The sequence below is a fragment of the Alexandromys fortis genome, unplaced genomic scaffold (genome assembly GCF_014885135.2).
Source record: "Alexandromys fortis isolate MF-2015 unplaced genomic scaffold, M_Fortis_MF-2015_v1.1 scaffold_210, whole genome shotgun sequence".
NCBI classification, from domain to species: Eukaryota; Metazoa; Chordata; class Mammalia; order Rodentia; family Cricetidae; genus Alexandromys; species Alexandromys fortis.
Genome location: NW_026068101.1, coordinates 100,920 through 106,003, shown reverse-complemented (window position 1 = coordinate 106,003; position 5,084 = coordinate 100,920). Strand labels below are relative to the sequence as shown.

Below are 5,084 nucleotides of genomic sequence, written 5' to 3'. Positions count from 1 at the left end.
TTTTTTTTTTTTTTTTTTTTTTTAATTTTTTTTTTTTTTTTTTTTTTTTTTTTTTTTTGACTTGACACAGTTAGAGTCCTTTTAGAAGAGGGAACCTCAATTAAAAAAAAATGCCCCCATCAAACTGGACTGAGAGCAAGCCTTTATGGCATTTTCTTGATGGTTGATGTGATGGTTGTGGGCAGTGCTGCTGCTGGGCTGGTGGTCCAGGGTGTGATAAGAAAGCATGATGAACAAGTGGTGGGGAGCACGTCAGTAACTTCTGCTGCATCTGCTCCAGTTCCTTTCTGCTCTGAGTTCCTACCTCTATGACTTCTGTCCAATTCCTGTCCTGTCTTCCCTCAGTGATGTCTTATAAACTGTGAGTGGAAATAAATTCTTTCCTTCTCAAGTTACTTTTGGTCATGGTAGTTCATCACATTAATAGAAACCTTAACTAAGACATGACTGGACTGGATAGAAATGAAGACCTTGCAACGTGCTCTCATATTTTGGAAGAGTTTAGAATAAGAAGTCCTCAACCTTGGTACTATTGGTAGTTTGGCCTGGATGACACTTGGTGTGGAGTGCAATACTGTGTTCTCTGTTTGGTGTCTTGACTTGGGTTTGTCAGAAGCCAGGAACAATTATTGTCTTTTCCATAACCAGTTTGTGACAAACACAAAATCCACAAACATTTTCAAATGTTCCTTGCAGATAAAATGGACTGCGGTTGAGAATGGCTAGTTTAGACTTTTAAATAAGACACATGTATTGGTATTAGCTTGCTGAGTGGGAAAATGTTCAGGAATGGATGGATAACCAGGGCCTCAGATCCTATTACAGATAGCTGGTTGTGGGCCACCATGTGGTTGGTGGATATTGAACTCAGGAAGCTCTTCACCACTGAGCATCTCTCCAGCCCTCTAGCTGTAGTTACTCTTAAGGCCCATTTTCCCTTGCACTGGCACCATAATATCATAGTAGACCTTCTCTGCCGTTTGCTTCCCTCATTGCTCTTACCTAATACCCAACAAAAGCAGTTCAAAGGAGGAAGAATTTATTTTGGTCCTAGCTCAGAGGGTATGGACCATCTTGGCAGAGAAGTCTTGGCAAGTAGGGTGGGTCCCTCCTGAGCTGCTTTTGTTTTATATGATTTTGTTGAATATATTTCCTATGCCTTTGAGCTGAAGTTCTTCTTCTGTCCCTATTCTTGGGTTTGGTCTTTTGTGGGCGCATATTCCGATATGCCACAAAAGCCATTACCCCGGTTTGAGCTGATTACATAGCTCTGCAGACAAGCTGTCTGTGCCCTTAACAAGCCAGGATGTCATGCTTCTAGCTTCTTTTGTTAAAGTGTGGATTGCCTGAGAAGAGGTGTTGACTGAAACTGGTCAGGATGTTTGGGGCTTCTTTCCTTATGCAATTTGGAGGTTGTCTTATAGAGATGCTAATTCAGGGCCTACCTGACTGCTTGATGCAGAGGAGACCAGAGCCCAGGCACCTGGTTGCCTAGGCAACAGCCTTTGTGTGTCCCCGCTCATTTGGTGTGGGTATATAAGATGTTTGGACAATAAAGGAGGATTCTGGCCTTTTCCATGATGACCGTGTAAGTTGTGTCTGATTATTCCTCGCGACTCCGTTCCAGTCTAGTTAGAGAATCTGTGTTGGACCCACACGGGCTCCGACAGTCTTTACATGATTTCCTGGATGTTTTGTGTTAAGAATTGATTGGATTTCACATTTTCTTTGACCAATGAACCTATTTCATCTTTTGTATTTTCACCACCTGAGACTCTCTCTTCCACTTCTTGTATTCACTTGGCTATTCTCGCATCTGCAGTTCCTGTTCATTTACCCAGCTCTTCCATTTCCAGAATTTCTTCGGTTTGTGTTTTCTTTATTGCCCCTCTTTCAGTTTTCAAGTCTTGAATTGTTTGAACTGTGCTTCACCCGTTTGTTTTTTTCTTGGGTTTCTTTAAGAGGTTTATTGATTTCTTCCAATTTTTTGTCTTTTTCTCCATTTCTTTAAGGGAATTTTCCATTTATTCTTCAAGGGTCTCTATCATCTTCATAAAGTTACATTTAAGGTCATTTTCTTCTGCTTCTTCTAGGTTAGGATGATCAGGTCTTCCTTCCTGTTGTATAACTACAGGGTTCTGGTGTTACCATGTTTCTTTTTAGGCTGTTGAACATATTCTTGCTTTGGCGCCTACCCATTTCTTCCTCCAATTGGTGCTGACAGTGTCTTTGCCTCTTGGTCCAATTCTTGCAGTTGCTGTCTATGTCTCAGGGATCCTCTCTTGGACTGACTGTTACAGTTGCTCTCTTTGTCTCAGGGAGGCGCTGAGGTCTCCAGGGACAGGTGGGTGTGGTGGTGGAGTGGGACTTGCAGATAAATTACAGGGTCTGATGGATGAGGAGAGTGTTGGAGCAGCCTGCCAGTAGGTGGCTTGCTTGATGGCTAGCTAGTGAAGCTGAGGCAGTTGAGGGAGCAGCCAGGGTTTTGCCTAGGGGCCTAGGGCCTAGAGATTGGGCTGTCTAATTCGGGAGTGGATCTCTCACCTCTTGGTCAGCTATGTGCAGTCACAGTCTACTTCAGAGATGCTCTGACGTTGCAGAGGGATGGGTGGGTTTGGGACTTTTAGGTTATAGGGTCTCATCGATGGTGGGGTGGGGTTGGAGCAGCCGAATTGTAGGAGGCTTGCCTGCAGGCCAACTAGTGAAGCTGAGCAAAATGCTGCAATTTTAAGTTAGACAATTTTATTTGTAAATTTGATATACAAAAGAATAGTTTTAGTAGTTACTTTTAGAAGAATTAAACATATTAGCTAAGGATTAAAAAAGTCTTCAATATCTTATTGTGTGTACAGACTGGTCGTATTACTTACTTTTCTATTGCTATGACAAAACCATGACCAAGGCAAGCTATAACATAAAGGGTTTAATTGGGCTTACAATTCCAGAAGGTTAGAGTATAAGATGGGGAAGTAAAGGCATGGAAGCAGGAACAGCTACGAGCTCATATCTGGATCCACAGGCAGGAGGCAAAGAAAGCTAACTCAAAATGGCATGAGTCTTTTGAATCCTTAAGGCCTGCCCCCAGTGACATACTTCCTCCAGAAAAGGCACAAATGCTAGTGCTTCCCAACAGCTACCAACTTGAGACCAAGTATTCAAACATATGAACCTTTGGGGCCATTCTCATTCAAACCACAAGAGGGATCAAGATTTTAGGACTAGAATTGCTGAAAGGTAGATCAGTAGAAAATGTAGTGAGTAATTTTGTGTGAAATGTGAACATTTGATTGGCAGGTATATTTTAATATCCCTTTCACCCTTGTGAGGGTTTCACTTTGTAGTTCAGGATGACCTTGAACTCATGATGTTCTTGCCTAAGCCTTCCAAGAGCTGGGATTATAGGCATGCACCACCATTTCCATCTGTTATGGTGAAATGGAATTTAAAAACATGTTCATCACAGCTGACTGGAAGAATCAATGGTACATTATAGTAATAGGATGCTTACATTGATACAGTTGCTGAGTGGGTATAGGGATGCTGTGCACTTGCTCACTGAGAAAGTATTCTCCTGAGATACAATTTTTAAAAGATATACTATGGAAAAGAGAAATTTAATGCCAATGGAAAGAAATATTGGCTGCAAAATGTTGAAATAATATCTGACAGATAAAAAATAGTTCTCAAACTTTAAGTATGTTTGTAATCATGAATCTTGTATATTGAACCTATGTTGCTTGGAATATGTGGTATAAAGTACATTTGTAATATTTGTTAAGAATAGATAATATTCATTAAGCATCCTATCACACTGTAATAAACATTAAAATTCAGTAGACACTATTAAGATACATAACATGCATGTCAGGTACTTTATTAAGAAATTACTTATTTTTCCTTATTCAAGATAAAAATGCATACTGACAGCTGTCAAACTTTTAAAGAAGTTTTAACAAAATAGATCAATAGGTGCTTTCAAATAGAGTTGAAGGTTATCACTGCCTGTTTCTCTAGATTAACTTTTTCTATATGGAAGTTGGGTAGTCAGTTGACAAGTGAAAGCAGTGTTTGAGACCGAAAACTCCGACAGTAGTGAATTAGAATAAGAGAAAATCTACGCCAGGCCTGGTGGTGCACGCCTTTAATCCTAGCACTTGGGAGGCAAAGCCAGCCTGGTCTACATAGTGAGTTCCAGAATAATCACAGCTACATCGTAAGGCACTATCTCAAAAAAATAAAATAAAATAAGTAAAAAAATAAAAAACAAACAACCGAAACCAAAAGAGTAGAAAGATAAATTTTTCACAGTTCACTCGGGCCCTCTAGGGGACTAAAGGAGTGAGAGAGCCTACTGTGAAAGCGGCAGCGTGAGCTTCAGCTCCCACGTAAGTGACACACAAACAACTTCATGGAGTTGTCCTCCGGTCAGTGAATGCTGTGGCAGGCACATCACCCCACATACACTGCTCACTCGCTCTTACACATACAGTCTTTAGGCTGACAAGTTGGCATATGCTTATAATCCCAACAAACCAAAGGCTGAGGCAGGACTGAATTTCAGGTCAGCCCCACTAAACATCAAGACCATGCCTCAAAAGCTAAACCAAGCCAAACCAAGCCTGACAGAATAGTTTCTTTTCTAAGTGCAGTGTTTATGCTCATACTTTTGTTAATGTCTAGCTATTATTTCTACCATGAGGCATAAGAGCCTGAGTCTGTGTATGCAATTAGGGCAGAATGAAGACAAATTGGGTCTGAGAGCTCTAAAGAGAATTATTCTCACAGTATGTCAGAGTGATGGTTCCTATGTTGGAGACTTCAAACCCACCTTCTGCTTTTGGTGCTATTTACTTTTTTCATTTCATTTAGTTTTCTTCCCAGCCTGATGACAATGAATATTTCTTTCCTGGCCTTCCTGTAAATATTTATGATGCTGATGATACAGCACATGTGTTAATGTATTTTCTAGCCTAACTCCCCTGAACAGGGTTTCTCTGTGTAGCCCTCGCTGTCCTGGAACTCACGCTGTAGAATAGGCTGTCTTTCAGCTCAGATCTGTGCCTCCCGGCCCTCTCCCCCCCCCC

The 5,084-nt window shown here is 41.1% G+C and overlaps 1 protein-coding gene across 1 annotated transcript in view; it reads left to right on the top strand.

Annotated features, from left to right (window-relative positions):
• Asb3 (ankyrin repeat and SOCS box containing 3) overlaps window positions 1-5,084 on the top strand; it is a 114,877-nt gene that overhangs the window by 10,265 nt on the left and 99,528 nt on the right. The window lies entirely within an intron of this gene.